A 20587-nucleotide genomic window follows, 5' to 3' on the forward strand; every position below is an offset into this window, starting at 1 on the left:
CTAGTGGGCCTACGAGGAAAGGGCTACCCGTGAGAGACGAGGTGGAGCCGTCCGAGGTATTAGCGAAGCACAATACCCAAGGGTTCGGTCCTGGTTAGCAATTGTAATCGATTCAGTTGCGACGAGGACGTCGCAAATTTAGCGGGACCGAGTGTAACGGTCAACTGCTTGAGCTGTCTGCTTGCGGATTTGTGGCGCAAATCCGTCCCACATTGGCAGAGGATGAGAAATTGGAATTGTATATAATAGCTAGCACGAAACTACTAAATAACTTGGGTTAACCATTTTGGGCCAAGTGGAAAGTGGGCCCAAAAGTTATTTGTGCCAGTTCAGGCCCGACTGTTTTAATTGGGCTCTGATATCACTGTTGGAATTTGATGATAGGTCTGGTCCAAGTCTGCATGTGGTGAGAGTGCTGGATCTCATAATGGGGTTTAATTGAACTTGATGTGGTAGCTTTCTTCAAAATGCCCTTAGGCAATTTGGATTGGGCTTACTTCACTTTATTTACTCTTCCTTTTTTCTTTTATCGATGTGGAATTCTCACTTCTCCAACAAGAACCATAAAAGCTATGATGCAATGCTTTTCTCAAAATGCTTCCTCTTATAAAGTTCTCTAAACTGTCTTCCGAAATTTGTATTTTGCAAAATGTTACCAATTGGTGACACTTCATAATTTAGGAGACAGCATTTAATTCTACTTAACAACTTTTGCCCTTTTTTGAAATCAATCTCAGTGTCACACCAAGACAAGTACATCTTTTCATTTGATACAAGTGAACCAAAATCAAAACATGTGAACCAAACTTGGTACATTTTTTCATTTTATACAAGTGAACCAAAATCAAAACATGTGAACCAAACTTGATAAAGTTAACATATATGCTACAATTGAAAGCAGTAAAATTTGTTTGAAAGGAATGAAGAAATTTAGCAACTTTTTATTTTTTTTTATTTTTTTTATTTTCCCTCTTGGTTGAATGTTGAGATGATAACAAGTGAGTAGTGCAATTTATTGTTTAAAATAAGTTTGCTGTAAGCTTGAAATCTTGATTTTCATTTCCTTCAGATGCTTTCTTCCAAAAAATATGAACGTATTGTTCCTCTCTCTCTCTCCAGTCCTTTTCTATTTTTAATTGTTTTAAAAAAAATTAATTATGACATATGCAGCTGATACTTCATTGCGGGACAAGATGATGAAACAAATGGCTGCAGGAAGTTGTGCCAAGATCTTGAAAGAGCCAACATCAAAGTACTGTTTGGTGAAACTTCCTTTAGGAGTAGAAAAATTGATTGATTCTCAGTGCCGGGTCACAATTGGCAGAGTCTCAAACCCTGGCCATAATACTCGCACGCTTAGGAAGGCTGGCCAGAGCAGATGGTTAGGTCGAAGACCAGTTGTTCGTGGAGTAGCTATGAACCCAGTTGATCATCCTCACGGTGGAGGTGAGGGTCGGAGCAAAAGTAGTGGGTCCTTTGGAAGGGTGTCACAAACACCATGGGGCAAGCCAACTAAATGTGGCAGGAATCAAGAACGCAAGCGCAATGGCAAATTTAAATGATCTATTTCTGTGGTTCCTCGTTTTGGACCGAGTATATAGCAGGCAGCTGTGACTTCAGGTCGAGAAAGTGTTTAGCTTTATTTCATTACATGAGGGCTTAGCATGTAGTCATATTTGGTGATGCAGTGTTTTTCTTTCATAGCTAGGAGATTTGCAGAGGCTCACCTGGACAAATAAACCAGGATTGTTTCTTAACAGGTTGGTATTTGCATATTTTTATATAAATCTTTGGTTATCATCTGTTTAAGTTAAATCTTTAGCCTTCTTGTATTTCTTAAGACAAGTAACAGATGAGATTTTTTTCGTATAAACTAGTATAAGAAAACTCTCCACCAGAAGATTTTTGGAACTATGATTTTACAACGCTTTGTTGTATATATGTACAGTAGGGCAACATTCTCAATGAGATTGCCATGTGGCCAACTCTCATTTCAGATAATAAAATATATCTTCTGCCTTATTATGTGCTGTATTTCCTTTAATTAATTATCATACTTTAATTAGTAAATATCCTTTTTTTTTTCTCTTTTTCTGAAACATACTGAATCTCTAGTTCATAGAAGGCCAAGTGTCAGTACAAGAATGGGCCCCACTATTAAGCTTCTGAAAAATGTTATACTTTGTAATACAAAAAGGTCATTTAATAGGCAACAAATGATGAAAGACCCCATCTCCATAAGCTGAGAAAATAAGAAAAAACTTCAATATTGGAAGATCAAATCTAAAGACAACAATCTCTATTCACCTTTCGATCCTTTATTTCTATATCTTCTCTCTCGGTGTCGTAACCTCTCCTTAGAAATCAAATATCTTTAAACCTGAGATTCTTCACCAAATTCAGCAGTCGAAACCTGTAATTGGGTTCGTCACGTCGAATGGTGCTCATACAATTCCTAATCTCAGAACAATCATACTCGACTCTCCCGAGTTTGAATCGCTAATGATGAGTCTAGCTCACTGTGGAGAAATGGAAGGAGAAAAAGTTTACTAATTGGACCCTGCGACGATTCTCTATCCTCACGGACTACTGGTCGAGTTAATGGAGTGATTTTGACTCATCAAAATTTCACATGTATGGTGGCTGCAAGTCATGCGGTTTACACGACTCGGATGGCAGCTGCAATTTCCTTTTTCCCGTTGCCTCATTTTCATGTTTATGGTTTGTGTTATTTCGTGACTGCTTTAACTATAGGAGCGACGGTGGTGTCCATGGTTAAATTTGATATGAAGGCAATGTTGACAGTAATTGAGGAGAGTAAGGTCACTCACGTAGCACAGACTGCACCGGCGGTGGTGCTGATGACTAAGGATCCTAGGTTGTTAGACGACTATCATTTGAGCTCTCTAGATGTTGTAGCCTGCAGAGTTGCTTCGCTTAGGAAAAGCGTAGTTAAACTATTTCGGCAATAATTTCCAAATTTGACTTTAAGTCAGGTTAGTTAGACACCAAACTTGGATATTTAGCATTAACCGGTGGTTAATTTCTCACATTGGTTATATTGAATGGAGTGTTTAATAGCTGAAATTAACGAATAATTAATTAATAAATTTTTAAAATTATTTAGAATGTTTAATATATTTTTTAAAATTAATATATTAACTAATTAGTAAATAAATAAACTGTATTTACATTTGTTCACCATCAATTATGAATTCAAGGGCTAATATATTTAATTCAAGTATGAATTGTGAAATTGAAAATTAATCTACGTGACTATATAACTGATATTGCTCGGTACTATGTTCACTCAAATTATAGACACGAGTCGCTCGTAATTTCCAATGATAAAATATGATTTTATACTTATCATTTAAATCAATGCTTGACATCTGGATGATAATATTTAGATTCGGATAAATAATTTTTCATTCGGATAGAAACACATCATTTAGAAAATATCATTCAAACGTTAACTCTTTGACTATCTTATGAATAACTAATCAATATTGTAACGACCCGGAAACCGGTACCCCTTAGTAACGGTCCGAACCATCACTGGCACTAGGATCCAGATCGGCTTAAGGCCGCCGGGACCCGTAGTCAGCCAACTATACTCTCTGTGTACCTGATAAATCCCATACATGATACAAAACGACTCAACAATCCTGTAAAACTCTGTAGGCTTAACTGCTGCTACTCAGATATGTCAATCTGAAATGGCCCTCAGGGCCTATACCAGGGACTACTATCTGCTGTGGGTCAAGGGATTGAAACCCTTGTAATCTGTAACACATCCCATTGGTATCTCATCAAAGCCATACGTTAAGCCCAACTCACACATTTCTCATCAAGAAACGTAAAACAGGATGCATGTACAAAGGGATTAATCATACATCACACTATGGCAAAGACACTAGAGAAAGCACAAGTCTATCCAGTAAATGACAGTACATATCGATACATTTAATTACATCATGTCCACTATGCTATTACAAACATACATTCATGCATCACTGTTCTCTGTACTCTTGCTGACTTTGACTTCCCATAGCTATCTCAGAACCTGCAAAACTGGGGTTAAGGGAGTGGGATGAGCTACTACAACCCAATGAGAAGGAACAGTAAACAGTTCATTAATTACATGCTTTCATGAAATGTATCACATCACAAACATATCACCTCAAGGATGAACTTGTCACCATAGCCCTCTACATACATAATAGTATGTCCAACTGTGCCAGGGGCGATTAGGCCTCACCTGGACTACTCTGAAATAACTCATATCATAACATGTCCAACTGTGCCAGGGGCGATTAGGCCTCACCTGGACTACTCTGATCTCTGATCTGACAGACTGTCTGTCTAACTCATAGTACCAGGAGCGACCTGGCCTATCCAAGAGCGACCTGGTATGGCTACCTCATGCCATAACTCTGTATCTGTACTCTGTGCTCTATCAAGGGCTAAGGATCCTCCAACATTCATCCATACAAATATCATCTTATGCAATGCATCAAGTTCGTGAAACGAATGCAATACAACCTAATATAAAACATGGCATTTTATGATGCATGGAACATGCTAGAAGTATGTCATTTCTGAATTTAAAATTATAAAGTGTAGTTCCACTCACCTGTAGCCTCTGCTTGGCTAACTCTGGGCTAACTAGCTCTGGACCAACTCTAACTCTGAAGACTGCTAAACACCTCGTTTTCTCGGGTCCAATCCTACAATGGAGGACTTAAATGAGGTACCAAACATACGCTATACAACAGATAAACATCTCTTATACACCTTCCCAAAACCCCTCTAAAACACCTCAAAACATGCATGCAAAACAAGCAAAGGAAGGCTGGACAGGGCACCTTCGGCAGCACCTTCGGCGGCCGAATGTCTCCTCCAGAGACGAAAGTCAGGCATGTTCGGCGGCCTAACTTAGACTTTCGGCGGCCGAACCTGAGTTCATCCAGAACTCAGTTTCGTGCACAAGGACGCCTGCCAGTCCCACCATCACCTGCTCAGCCCTCAATACATACATATAACCCCTCTAAAACATGCATAAACACTTTAACAAGCATAAAGGAGCTTTAAACAACGTAAACTCCAACAAAAACAAGCTCACAAGACACACAATCATGCTTTCACCATTAAAAACATCAAACCTAAACTCTAAAACCTAAACTTGCAACTCTACCCTTAACCTCTTTCAAAGCTGTTAAAACCACTAAAACAAGTAGCAAGCCCTCTCTTACCTCCTGAAACTAGAAGAGGAACAACTTGAACTCAGCAAATCCCCTTTACAAGCTTCAAACCACCAAAACCTCTCTTTTCTCTCAAAACCTTCAAAACTCGGTGAAACACACTCAACCTTCTGCATAAGCTGATAAAAGCTTGCAGATGAGTCAAGGGAGACGTGGCCTAACCTCTGGTCATGATCTGGAGGTGAACACCTGGCCAAACCACGGACTGAGGAGTGTGCACAACTAACCGACCACCTCAGCTTCGGCTGCCGAAACTGCATGCAAAACCATGCAACTTTCGGGGGCCGAACATAACCTTCGGGGGCCGAACATTGGGCACTTTCGGCGGCCAAACTTAACCTTCGGGGGCCGAACATGACAGAAACTCGTTTGGCTAATTCTCCACAAAACTCAACCTGTTTCTGAATCAAAAGCTGAAAACATTTTCACAGTGTAGAAACAACTTCCTTTTACCCTTCGAGAACCTCTGACATCTCTGAATTCCACCGGACGGTAGACATTCCGATGTCTGAATCTGCCGGGTATTACATTCTTCCCCCCTTAAAGAACATTCGTCCTCGAATGGTCACACAATAAACACACATGCAAATAAGCAAGTAAGGAAAGCTTAACACCTTCCTCTGCAAAGAGACACAGAGATTACTGACGGAAACCCTCTCGGGTTCTCTATACTTCCTAACTCTGTTGACCCTTAACTGCTTAATCTGTGTTTACACTTTACACTGATTGCTAACGTTTCGTTCTCTTGGACTCTTCTTAGCTGTCTTCATACTCTTCTGCCCTTGCCTCTAGCTTTACCTGTCTATCTATTTTAGATTCAAACAGACATGCCCCAAAACCGAACTCGTCTGAGAGAACTTGGCCTCGATGCCGTGTTCTCATAAATTCTACACTACTTCGTAGATCATGGGCATGCTTCTCTTTTTCTTTTTTTTTTCACTGAACTGGCTTCTTCTCTTTTGATCCCTGCTAACTATACTGGACTATCTCTAGCTCTCTAGCTCTCTAGCTTTCGAGCTATCTGTTTCTATAGGATAAACTGATAAATGACTTCTGACTGAGGGCAGCTAACATCTCATCTGCCTCACTCAGTAATATCTGTCTTGTATACTCAGAGTCGCTAAGCAGTTTATTGTACCCTTTACCTCTGGTATAGACTCTTGACTACAACTCTGATCTCAGCTCTATTCACTTGCTTTTCTCTACCTCTCAGCACATAGTGTCCGAATCTCAGATCTATCATCATCAATTCGACATGAGAACACCTGTCCTTGGTAGTGATTTTGCATCAACTGCTCACAGTCGTTACAAAATCTCAAGGTTTCATCCTTCGTTTCTCACACCAACACTGGAACATTTCAGGGTGAGGTACTAGGTCGGATAGAACCTTTATCTACTAAGCTTTTCTATACTACTCTGACTATGCTCTCTCTCTGCAGGTGCCATCCTGTAGGGTAGAAGGAAAGAAATAGGTCCGCGTCCAGACACCACTTCTATTCCAAACTTTGACTCCCTGACAGATGGTAAACCTGACAGCTCGTCTGGGCAAAAACATCGAGAACTCATTAGCAACGGGCATTGAGACTGATTCCCTGACCTGACCACTACACATGCGCACAAGAGCTAGAACCCTTTGACAACCTTTCCTGTGTAAACGATGAGCCTAATGGGCTGACATTAACTTCTAGGCACCCCTATACTGTCCCTCTAACGGACTGCCTCTGATCCATCTTAGCCTCTGAACTCTGAACTCTCCTACCTTGTCTCTGCAGACACAGGTAGTACGATGAGTAGTTAGCCAATCCGCCCTAGATTGACATCACCAGTCAACTCTAGAACCATAAGGTCAGCTGGATTGCATCTACTCACCACAAACTCTAAGCTAAACTGACTGACACTGCCTCAGATGGATCATACTCGGGTCCACTAACCCAGAGAAAACACTCGAAGCCCAGAAGTCATCAAACCCCCCTCTATCTAAGGCTCTCAAGACAACAGGGAAAGAAACATCAGGGTCCACGACAACCTACACATCTGAACACCCTCAAGTGAACGTATCTGACGTCACCGTGTTCGATGTGTAAGCCTCCTACTGAGTTAGGATGAAGATCCAAGCGAAAGCTAACGAATCTTCCCTCAGGACTTTACGGAAGAAAAGACTGACTCTTTTCTCTGCCTCAACTACTACCTAATCCCAGATTAAACTGAAAGCTCCTCCTAAACTTACACTTATTCTTCCTCTTTTCTTTTTCTGTTCTCTTCTAGTTTACTTACTCTTCTCTTTTCCTTAATCTGCTCTCTTTCACTTCCTGTTATGCTGTTCTTACTCTTCTATTTCTTATTTTGTTCTCTGACTTATTGATTATCCTTGAGGGCTGCACTCGGAGATGAGAGATCATTCTCCCTATACCTGGATAAAATCCAAGGCCATAGCATCTCATAGCAACACTCTCAAGCATCTTTCCAGGCTTACTAACTCTAGTTACTTACTCGTTTGGCTTTTTCTATCTCTCTCACTCTACTGGTGTCATCCTGCAGAGAAGACGAAGAATGGTTCTGGATTTAGACATCAGTCCTATATCCCATTCTAGTCTCTTAGCAGGTGGTAAACTTGACGGCTTGTTTAGAACAACATCTAAAACTTTTCTCTGGCTGCGGGCACTCAACCTGGTTCCCCTCCTAATTTGACGAACTGCTATACTCTGAGATAAGCACGAAACCTCTGATAACCTCTCTTAACCAGTTTATGAGCCTAGAGGGCACTGTCCCCTCAACATACCACTTGTGAGCCACCCTGATCTCTAAGCCTGACGCCTCTGTCTCTGCTATTTCAAGCAAGACTATGAGTAGCTAGCCCATCCACCCCTAGAATGATGTCAAACAATCACTCTAGAACCACTAGGTCAGTTGGAAGGCACCTACTCACAACTAGCACTGAACTAGCACTGAACTCAACTGGCAGACTACCTCTGCCGCTGATGGATCACACTTGGGTCTATTGACCTAATGAGGACATTCTAATCCCTCAAGCACGAAAGAAAACGAAGCATAAGAGTCTCTAAGAGTAGACACATCAAAACATATGGAAGTGAAAAGTACCTGTCACCGCCATGTCCGATGTGTCAGCCTCCTGCTGCGTCAAAGCAAAGATCTGTGCTGGTACTGATGGACCTTCACCTGGGGAACCTGTGGAAGAAGGAGTGATCTCGCTCCCTCTGCCTCTGCCCAACGCCAAGGCTAAAGCTCCTGGCTGAGTCACTCTGTCTGAGGCTGTCTGCTGGGACTGTGGTAGTAAAGTTGCGGTGGAACACTCACGTGCTATGTGCCCCTCCTGTCCGCACCTGAAACATGCTGTTGTCCCTACTAAACAGACTCCCTTATGCGGCCTACCACACCTCGGACATTTGGAGTTGTTCAAACCAGAGCTCGATCCTTCACCTGTTCCCAGACCAGACTTGATCTGCTTCCAGAACTTGTTCTTCTTTGATCGTCTGAGGCCTCTACCTCCCTTCTTCCTTTCTATACCAGCCTCGTGCAGAGGGGAGAGATTCACATCACTTGTCCCTGCAAATTTGGCACGAGCTTCTCTCTTCTGTGCCATATCTACTATATCATGGAACCTCTTCCTTGCGCTATCTGGAAAAGCCCCTTCGGCAAACTCTGTTGCAAACTACTCCCAGGATAAGCTTTCTACCCTCGGGTTCACATACTGGTTGAACCATTCCCTTGCCTTTTCACATTTCAATGTGACTCCTGCCATCTGAATGGCTCTACGCTCACTGGCTCCCAACTCATCAGTTAGCATCTTGACCGTTCTGAGATACTCAAAAGGGTCATCACCAGTCTCAAACTTGGGAACATCTAACCGCAAATAGTCTGTCATCTGTACCCTACTTCCTCTAGGTGAACTAGGCTTAGGTATTTGGACAACTGGGGCTACTGGTTCTATTGGTGGTGGAGGAGGTGCAACATTCCCTGAGGTAGGGTTTGCTAAACTTGGATAACCAAAGAAGGGTGGAAACATGGTATACTGTGGATGTGGCAGTGGATATGGCGAATAAAAGGAAGGATAGGGCATAAAGGTGGGATATAGGTGATAACTAGGAAACTCTGATGTACCTCTCATCGGGTACTCTGCCCCCCACTGGTAGGGCGGATACTGAGGTGGAACAAATCTCGAGGCCTGAGTGCCTCCTTGAGACTCACCCATATCTCCTCCTAACCTGCTCCTGCCAAAGCTACCATCTCTGCTCTGCACATCCTCCTCTACAACTCTCATAAACCCTGACCTACCACTCTGCACAACTCCCCTTCTACTCTCATCACTAGACCTTCTAGGGTCCCATGATGTACCTTCTCTGCTTAAACTATCTGATGTTGCCTTTTGCAGAACAGGGAGTTGGGCATCCATGCCCTCATTCTCCGGCGGAGCTCCAGTCAATCGAGCAGATCGACGAGTTCCTCTCATCCTGCCTCTGACAAGCACAACATCACACAAAAATAGAATCAAATGATCCATGTGAGAACACATGAATCCACAGCACATATCAAACATATCAATAATGCACATGCAGCTCATCATGGCATTTCACATCATCATGCAAGACAGGACTCCACATCCTATCCTCGTGGACATGATTTTACCTATTGTGCTTCCCTTCCTATACCAGACAACACCTCTTTCCGATGTGGGACATCTCTAGTCCTTGAGCAAAGATGCTCAGCACACCGTACTCTTGAGGCCCTAAGCTCTGATACCAATCTGTAACGACCCGGAAACCGGTACCCCTTAGTAACGGTCCGAACCATCACTGGCACTAGGATCCAGATCGGCTTAAGGCCGCCGGGACCCGTAGTCAGCCAACTATACTCTCTGTGTACCTGATAAATCCCATACATGATACAAAACGACTCAACAATCCTGTAAAACTCTGTAGGCTTAACTGCTGCTACTCAGATATGTCAATCTGAAATGGCCCTCAGGGCCTATACCAGGGACTACTATCTGCTGTGGGTCAAGGGATTGAAACCCTTGTAATCTGTAACACATCCCATTGGTATCTCATCAAAGCCATACGTTAAGCCCAACTCACACATTTCTCATCAAGAAACGTAAAACAGGATGCATGTACAAAGGGATTAATCATACATCACACTATGGCAAAGACACTAGAGAAAGCACAAGTCTATCCAGTAAATGACAGTACATATCGATACATTTAATTACATCATGTCCACTATGCTATTACAAACATACATTCATGCATCACTGTTCTCTGTACTCTTGCTGACTTTGACTTCCCATAGCTATCTCAGAACCTGCAAAACTGGGGTTAAGGGAGTGGGATGAGCTACTACAGCCCAGTGAGAAGGAACAGTAAACAGTTCATTAATTACATGCTTTCATGAAATGTATCACATCACAAACATATCACCTCAAGGATGAACTTGTCACCATAGCCCTCTACATACATAATAGTATGTCCAACTGTGCCAGGGGCGATTAGGCCTCACCTGGACTACTCTGAAATAACTCATATCATAACATGTCCAACTGTGCCAGGGGCGATTAGGCCTCACCTGGACTACTCTGATCTCTGATCTGACAGACTGTCTGTCTAACTCATAGTACCAGGAGCGACCTGGCCTATCCAGGAGCGACCTGGTATGGCTACCTCATGCCATAACTCTGTATCTGTACTCTGTGCTCTATCAAGGGCTAAGGATCGTCCAACATTCATCCATACAAATATCATCTTATGCAATGCATCAAGTTCGTGAAACGAATGCAATACAACCTAATATAAAACATGGCATTTTATGATGCATGGAACATGCTAGAAGTATGTCATTTCTGAATTTAAAATTATAAAGTGTAGTTCCACTCACCTGTAGCCTCTACTTGGCTAACTCTGGGCTAACTAGCTCTGGACCAACTCTAACTCTGAAGACTGCTAAACACCTCGTTTTCTCGGGTCCAATCCTACAATGGAGGACTTAAATGAGGTACCAAACATACGCTATACAACAGATAAACATCTCTTATACACCTTCCCAAAACCCCTCTAAAACACCTCAAAACATGCATGCAAAACAAGCAAAGGAAGGCTGGACAGGGCACCTTCGGCAACACCTTCGGCGGCCGAATGTCTCCTCCAGAGATGAAAGTCAGGCATGTTCGGCGGCCTAACTTAGACTTTCGGCGGCCGAACCTGAGTTCATCCAGAACTCAGTTTCGTGCACAAGGACGCCTGCCAGTCCCTCCATCACCTGCTCAGCCCTCAATACATACATGTAACCCCTCTAAAACATGCATAAACACTTTAACAAGCATAAAGGAGCTTTAAACAACGTAAACTCCAACAAAAACAAGCTCACAAGACACACAATCATGCTTTCACCATTAAAAACATCAAACCTAAACTCTAAAACCTAAACTTGCAACTCTACCCTTAACCTCTTTCAAAGCTGTTAAAACCACTAAAACAAGTAGCAAGCCCTCTCTTACCTCCTGAAACTAGAAGAGGAACAACTTGAACTCAGCAAATCCCCTTTACAAGCTTCAAACCACCAAAACCTCTCTTTTCTCTCAAAACCTTCAAAACTCGGTGAAACACACTCAACCTTCTGCATAAGCTGATAAAAGCTTGCAGATGAGTCAAGGGAGACGTGGCCTAACCTCTGGTCATGATCTGGAGGTGAACACCTGGCCAAACCACGGACTGAGGAGTGTGCACAACTAACCGACCACCTCAGCTTCGGCTGCCGAAACTGCATGCAAAACCATGCAACTTTCGGGGGCCGAACATAACCTTCGGGGGCCGAACATTGGGCACTTTCGGCGGCCGAACTTAACCTTCGGGGGCCGAACATGACAGAAACTCCTTTGGCCAATTCTCCACAAAACTCAACCTGTTTCTGAATCAAAAGCTGAAAACATTTTCACAGTGTAGAAACAACTTCCTTTTACCCTTCGAGAACCTCTGACATGTCTGAATTCCACCGGACGGTAGACATTCCGATGTCTGAATCTCCCGGGTATTACAAATATTAACCTGTTAATTATATATAGTGGTGAACAAAGTGAGTAATATTCAGTTGAAATTAAAAAAATTGATTGAATTAAATTAATTTAAAATTTTAGTTTTATTTTTTATTCAATTCAATTCGGTTTGATTTTTAATTTAAAAAATTTTAATTATTTCAGATCGATTTGATTTTAATAAAAAAATTTAAAAAATTGAATCGAACCGATTAGTGATAATAATGTATTATTTTCAATAATATAGAGAAATTAAATAATATTAAGATTAAAATATTTTAATTAAATTTTAAATACTAAAAATAAATAGTAAAAAATAAAATATTTATTAAAAATTAAAACTGATCAAATCGAATAGAATTGAATTGAATGAGATCGATTCAGTTTGATTCGATTTTTAATCAAAATCAGTTTGATTCGATTTTTATAAATACTAAAATTTTAATTTTTAATTTATTCAAATCGATTTGATTTTAAATCGAACCGAATGAATAATCATCCCTAACTATATGCATATAATGTTAATGAGGATATTTAGTTTAACTTTTTCACCTAGATAATACATTTTGAAAGAGCTATTTTATCTGTTTGGTAAACTCTTTGAAAAGGCGGGTGATTCATTTTAGAATTTTTTTTATCAGACTGATAATTAATTAGACCTTATTTTTTATTTAAATAATATTATTCTTTTAGTATATATTAATTATAAAATTTATATATTTAAATAAATTATTTATAAATATAAATATAAAATATTATAATAATTGTATTAACGGTAATCTTTATTTTTTATATAATTAAAATATTTATATATATATTTAAAATATTACTTATTGGAAATGTAATAAATTTAATATGACTAAAATAATTCTGGCCTCAGAAAAGGAGATATTGCCTTCGTGCTTTCTCCTAACTCTATTCACCTTTCGGTCCTTTCTTTCTATATCTTCTCTCTCGGTGTCGTTACCTCTCCTAAAAAATCAATTATCTTTAAACTTGAGATTCTCCACCAAATTCAGCTGTCGAAACCTGTACTTGTGTTCGTCACGTCGAATGCTGCTCATACAATTTCTAATCTCAAAACAATCGTACTCGACTCTCCCGAGTTTGAATCGCTGATGATGAGTCTAGCTCACTGTGGAGAAATGGAAGGAGGGAAGGTTTACCAATTGGACCCTGGGACAATTCTCTATCCTCACGGACTACTGGTCGAGTTAATGAAGTGGTTTTGGCTCATCGAAATTTCAGATGCATGGTGGCCCTAAGTCATGCGGTTTACACGAGCTGGATGACAGCTGCAACTTTCTTTTTTTTTGTTGCCTTATTTTCATGTTTATGGTTTATGTTATTCCGTGAGAGCTTTAACTATGGGAGTGGCGGTGGTGTGCATAGGTAGATTTGATATGAAGACAATGTTGATAGTAATTCAGGAGTGTCAGATAGACTGCACCGGTGGTGGTGCTGATAACTAAGGATCCTAGGTTGTTAGACGGCTAAGCTTTTAGCTCTCTAGATGTTGCAGGTTGCAGCGTTGCTTCGCTTAGAAAAAGCGTAGTAGAACTGTTCCGTAAATAATTTCGAAATTTCACTTTAAGTGAGGTTAGTTAAACACCAAACTTGGATTTTTACCATTAACCGGTGGTTAATTTCTCATATTGGCTATTCAATGTGTAGCGTATGATCCACCATTAAGTAATAAAAAAATACAGATGGAACGTCACGTTAGCTACCGGCAAATGCTCCCCCACTTTCATTTCAAATTTGAATTGAATCGCTAAATGTTTTTAAATCCTAACTTATTGTACCAAGTAAAATCATTTTAATTAAAATGCAAAATTTCATAAAGGTTTAAATTTTTTATGCCATTATCCAAAAATATATTAAATGTCATGAAATACATGATAATAGTTAATTGACAAAATGAGAGAAGCACCACGGTACTTCTCCATTTCGGTTAGTCAAATAAAGTTATAGGGGTGTTGGAGTTAGTTGTATTAGAGCTAACGTTTAGGCGTTTCTAGGTGTTAAGGAGAAGGAACGAGTATAAGCAAATGTGTATACCTTATAGGTTAAGGTCTTGATATAACTCTACTATAGGCTTTTGTAAGTTAGCTAAGAATGTTATTTGACATTCAACATGTGTTAGAAGATAGAGGTGATAGTCTAAAGTCGTGATTGCGATAATCTATTCAACGCTACAAATGTGTGTATTGTAAGCTGCAGATTACATTATGGACATTTGAGCATTGAGTGAAAATTGTGTGCATCACTTTTAAGAATCTGCTAGGATATAGTAGATGCCTTATATCTGATGCAGTTGTACCATGACAAGTTTCTAACTGCTATGAATTGACTTCAAATAAAAGTTTATATCCTTTTAGAATAAAATACTAGAGATATTAGCAATAAGGTATAGAAAAATTCTATGAGAGCGACAATGTACTCAAAAAACGTAATTGTTTTTGTGTTGTTTATTATTAAAAAGAGGAATTTGATAAATATTATGATATAAGAAAAATGAAAAAAAGGAGAGGTATGAGTAGGTGAAATAGGCTAGAAGATGTTAGTGACCAATTTTCTTGTTCACTTTTTACTGTGATGATTGTTTGATATCGAAACAAAGTTTTAACCTTCGAGAGAAATAAATTTGAATTATAATAAAAACAGATTTAAGAGTTTTAAAGAAAGTTTAATTATCTAAACATTATGTAAGAGGGGATTGAAGATACAAGGAGAATACGCACATAAAATAAGTGATAGTTATGAGATGGTAGGTGTGATTAAGGGGTTAATTTATCTCATTAATGACATATTAGTTACTCTTGCTAGGAAAAAAATAAGGAAGATTATAGAGTTTATCCAACTTTTAAGAACATGACATAGATAGTGTATGATTTCGTAATGTACTTTTTGATAAATATTTCGATTCATCACTTGGAAGTGGATAGGGTTGTCTTTAAGATTATATTGAAGGTCTATGTTTGAAAATCAAATTAATAATAACTGCAATAGTTTATTCTTTTTGCCTTTTTAGAAGTATTGTTATATTTGATAAGATTAGATAAATTATTTTGGGTGATATTATTTGAGATAATATTGTTGTTTATTGGAAGTTTAGTTTTTATCTATATTGGTGATACAGTTAGATTTTAAACACTTTAATCGGTACAAGTAATTATTATTGATAGGTTATATTGGTATCTATTTATATATAAATATGTGTATATATATATATATATATATATATATATATATATATGTTTTGAATATTGGTATTTAGTTTCTTAATACGATTGTGCAAAGTATAGGTATGAAAATATGAAAATATAATTATTTATGTTTCCTTAGTTATTTACTGATTTCTAGATATAACCCTTATTCCTCCAATAGATTGTTGAATAAATGAATAAGATTATTTTTGTATAGCATAGTGTGATATTGTGGTTGATTATTAGCAAGAATAAATTATGTTAGTATAAGCTTTATGTTATTATCTATTGTTAAGAGCTACGTGGACCTGATCCTCTATTGGAGGTACGTAGGCAGGCTTCGGGTGCGGTCCAAATATAACATATGTTAAGACTTTAATTAGCAAATTGTAGCGATGTAACATATGCTGGACTCTATGCTACACCTTGGATAACCAAGGCGAGGTATTAATCCATGGTTAATTAAGATAAAATTCTTAAATGGTGTAGAAAAACCTAAAACGCTCTCATCATCGCTATTGCTCGCTGCCAAATTTATTTTCCCGACTTCGTCCTTAGCACAAAAAGTTGGCCTTCTCGCTTCACCACCATTTTGGCCTCAGAAAAGTAGATATTGCCTTCGTGCTTTCACCCAACTCTATTCACCTTTCGATCCTTTATTTCTCTATCTTCTCTCTCGGTGTCGTTACCTCTCCTAAAAAATCAATTATCTTTAAACTTGAGATTCTCCACCAAATTCAGCTGTCGAAACCTGTACTTGTGTTCGTCACGTCGAATGCTACTCATACAATTCCTAAGCTCAAAATAATCGTACTCGACTCTCCCGAGTTTGAATCGCTGACGATGAGCCTAGCTGGAAGGAGGGAAGGTTTACCAATTGGACCCTGGGACAATTCTCTATCCTCACGGACTACTGGTCGAGTTAATGGATTGGTTTTAGCTCATCGAAATTTCAGATGCGTGGTGGCCCTAAGTCATGTGGTTTACACGAGCTGGATGGCTGCTGCAACTTTCTTTTTTTTCGGTGCCTTATTTTCATGTTTATGGTTTATGTTATTTCATGAGAGCTTTAACTATGGGAGTGGCGGTGGTGTCCATAGGTAGATTTGATATGAAGACAATGTTGACAGTAATTCAGCAGTGTAAGATAGACTGCACCGGCTGTGGTGCTAATAACGAAGGATCCTAGGTTGTTAGATGGCTAAGATTTTAGCTCTCTAGATGTTGTAGGCTGCAGCGTTGCTTCGCTTAGGAAAAGCGTAGTTGAACTGTTCCGTGAACAATTTCGAAATTTGAGTTTAAGTCAGCTTAGTTAAACACCAAACTTGGGATTTTACCATTAACCGGTGGTTAATTTCTCATATTGGTTATTCAATGTGTAGCGTATGATCCACCATTAAGTAATAAAAAAATACAGATGGAACGTCACGTTAGCTGTCGGCAAATGCTCCCCCGCTTTCATTTCAAATTTGGATTGAATTGCTAAATGTTTTTAAATCCTAACTTATTGTACCAAGTAAAATCATTTTAATTAAAATGCAAAAATTCATAAAGGTTTAAATTTTTTATGCCATTATCCAAAAATATATTAAATGTCATGAAATACATCATAATAGTTAATTGACAAAAGGAGAGAAGCACCACGGTACTTCTCCGTTTCGGTTAGTCAAATAACCTTATAGGGGTGTTGGAGTTGGTTGTATTAGAGCTAATGTTTAGGCGTTTCTAGGTGTTAAGGAGAAGTAACAAGTATAAGCAAATGTGTATACCTTATAGGTTAAGGTCTGGATATAACTCTACTATAGGCTTTAGTAACTTGGCTAAGAATGTTATTTGACATTCAACATGTGTTAGAAGATACAGGTGATAGTCTAAAGTCGTGATTGTGATAATCTATTCAATGCTACAAATGTTTGTATTGTAAGCTGCAGATTACATTATGGACATTGGAGCATTGAGTGAAAATTGTGTGCATCACTTTTAGGAATCTGCTAGGATATAGTAGATGCCTTATATCTGATGCAATTGTACCGTGACAGAAGATACCAGGAGAATACGCACATAAAATAAGTGATAGTTATGAGATGGTAGGTGTGATTAAGGGGTTAATTTATCTCATTAATGAGATATTAGTTAGTCTTGCTAGGAAAAAAATAAGGAAGATTGTAGAGTTTATCCAACTTTTTAAGAACATGACACAGATAGTGTATGATTTCGTAATGTACTTTTTGATAAATATTTCGATTCATCACTTGGAAATGGATAGGGTTGCCTTTAAGATTATATTGAAGGTCTATGTTTAAAAACCGAATTAATCACTGCAATAGTTTATTCTTTTTCCCTTTTTAGAAGCATTATTATATTTGATAAGATTAGATAAATTATTTTGGCGGAATTGATATTATTTGAGATAATATTGTTGTTTATTGGAAGTTTAGTTTTTATCTATATTGATGATATAGGTAGATTTTAAACACTTTAATCGGTACAAGTAATTATTATTGATAGGTTATATTGATATCTGTTTACATATAAATATGTGTATATATATATATATATATGTTTTGAATATTGGTATTTAGTTTCTTAATACGATTGTGCAAAGTATAGCTATGAAAATATGAAAATATAATTATTTATGTTTCCTTAGTTATTTACTGGATTCCAGATATAACTCTTATTCCTCCAATAGATTGTTGAATAAATGAATAAGATTATTTTTGTATAGCATAGTGTGATATTGTGGTTGAATATTAGCAAGAATAAATTATGTTAGTATAAACTTTATGTTATTATCTATTGTTAAGAGCTACGTGGACTTGATCCTCTATTGGAGGTACGTAGGCAGGCTTCGGGTGCGGTCCAAATATAACATATGTTAAGACTTTAATTAGCAAATAGTAGCGATGTAAATTCAAGTGATATTAACAGATTTTCATGTTGAATAAATTACTTATTGGAAATTTAATAAGTTTAATATGACTAAAATAATTATCATACATATAATTATATTTATAAGAGTATAGATAAAAATAAAGTCACAAAAGAAATCACTGAATTAGATAAGATATAGGAGAACAGTTTTGATAAACAGACCATGAGTGAATTAGACCCTTAATATTGCCAAAACATGACTATAACTTAGGATAGAAGCATACAGAAGTACCTAAAATGAATAACTTGGAAAGCTTGTCAAAGGAACGAAAGATGGCATGCGAATTGGTGCAATTTGTGATATAGGACAGCAATTGAAAGGCAGTGTCACAATCTAGATATAAAACGTAAGTTGGCATTTGAAAGGCAGTGTCGTGGTTCAGTTATAAGGCATAGACGAAGTGTCGCACCTACCCCAAATCCTCATTTACTAACAAACTAAATGAAATTGTTTCTTGAAAAAATAAAGAATAATGGCATAAAAATCCAAAATTTTATTTCTTGGCACAATAAATTAGGATTTAAAAATATTTGGCGATTCTTTCCAAATTTGAATTGAAAGTGGGGGAGTATCTGTCGGTAGCAGGCCATATTGTATTTTTATATTACTTGATGCTGGACTCTACGCTACACCATGGATAACCAAGGCGAGGTATTAATCGTTAGTTAAATAAGGTAAAATTTTTAAATGGTGTAGAAAAACCTAAAACGCTCTTATCGACGCCGTCGCTCGCTGCCGAATTTATTTTCCCGACTTCGTCCTTCGCACAAAAAGTTGGCCTTCTCGCTTCACCACCATTTTGGCCTCAGAAAAGGAGATATTGCCTTCGTGCTTTCTCCTAACTCTATTCAGCTTTCGGTCCTTTATTTCTATATCTTCGCTCTCGGTGTCGTTACCTCTCCTAAAAAATCAAGTGTCTTTGAACTTGAGATTCTCCACCAAATTCAGCTGTCGAAACCTGTACTTGTGTTCGTCACGTCGAATGCTGCTCATACAATTCCTAATCTCAAAACAATCGTACTCGACTCTTCCGAGTTTGAATCGCTGATGATGAGTCTAGCTCACTGTGGAGAAATGGAAGGAGGGAAGGTTTACCAATTGGACCCTGGGACAATTCTCTATCCTCACGGACTACTGGTCGAGTTAATGGATTGGTTTTGGCTCATCGAAATTTCAGATGCATGGTGGCCCTAAGTCATGCGGTTTACACGAGCTGGATGGCTGCTGCAACTTTCTTTTTTTTCGGTGCCTTATTTTCATGTTTATGGTTTATGTTATTTCGTGAGAGCTTTAACTATGGAAGTGGCGGTGGTATCCATAGGTAGATTTGATATGAAGACAATGTTGACAGTAATTCAGCAGTGTAAGATAGACTGCACCGGCTGTGGTGCTAATAACGAAGGATCTAGGTTGTTAGACGGCTAAGTTTTAGCTCTCTAGATGTTGTAGGCTGCAGCGTTGCTTCGCTTAGGAAAAGCTAGTTGAACTGTTCCTGAACAATTTCGAAATTTGAGTTTTAAGTCAGCTTAGTTAAACACCAAACTTGGAGTTTTACCATTAACCGGTGGTTAATTTCTCATATTGGTTTATTCAATGTGTAGCGTATGATCCACCATTAAGTAATAAAAAAATACAGATGGAACGTCACGTTAGCTGCGGCAATGCTCCCCCGCTTTCATTTCAAATTTGGATTGAAATTGCTAAATGTTTTTTAAATCCTAACTTATTAGTCCAAGTAAAATCATTTTAATTAAAATGAAAAATTCATAAAGGTTTAAATTTTTTATGCCATTATCCAAAAATATATAAAATGTCATGAAATACATCATAATAGTTAATTGACCAAAAGGAAGAGAAGCACCACGGTACTTCTCCGTTTCGGTTAGTCAAATAACCTTATAGGGTGTTGGAGTTGGTTGTATTAGAGCTAATGTTTAGGCTTTTCTAGGTGTTAAGGAGAAGTAAACAAGTATAAGCAAATGTGTATACCTTATTAGGTTAAGGCTGGATATAAACTCTACTATAGGCTTTAGTAAACTTGGCTAAGAATGTTATTTGACATTCAAACATGTGTTAGAAGATACAGGTGATAGTCTAAAGTCGTGATTGCGATAATCTATTCAATGCTACAAATGTT

At 38.4% G+C, this 20587-nt stretch overlaps 1 protein-coding gene across 12 annotated transcripts in view; it reads left to right on the forward strand.

Moving 5' to 3' along the window:
* LOC122724696 (beta-xylosidase/alpha-L-arabinofuranosidase 2-like) overlaps positions 1 to 20587 on the forward strand; it is a 49538-nt gene that overhangs the window by 12250 nt on the left and 16701 nt on the right. For 3 of the 12 annotated variants that reach the window (XR_006352140.1, XR_006352138.1, XR_006352142.1), the window contains exons 1-2: positions 1598 to 1620; positions 1705 to 1760. The exons of 1 other annotated variant lie outside the window; for it this stretch is intronic. The gene's annotated coding sequence lies outside the window, so the exon portion shown is untranslated. Of the gene's footprint in view, positions 1 to 918; positions 936 to 1170; positions 1304 to 1560; positions 1621 to 1704; positions 1761 to 20587 lie in introns of those variants that run through there. 8 more of the 12 variants (XR_006352141.1, XR_006352139.1, XR_006352131.1 and 5 more) reach the window with 8 other exon arrangements.

Source organism: Manihot esculenta, chromosome 9 (genome assembly GCF_001659605.2).
Source record: "Manihot esculenta cultivar AM560-2 chromosome 9, M.esculenta_v8, whole genome shotgun sequence".
NCBI classification, from domain to species: domain Eukaryota; kingdom Viridiplantae; phylum Streptophyta; class Magnoliopsida; order Malpighiales; family Euphorbiaceae; genus Manihot; species Manihot esculenta.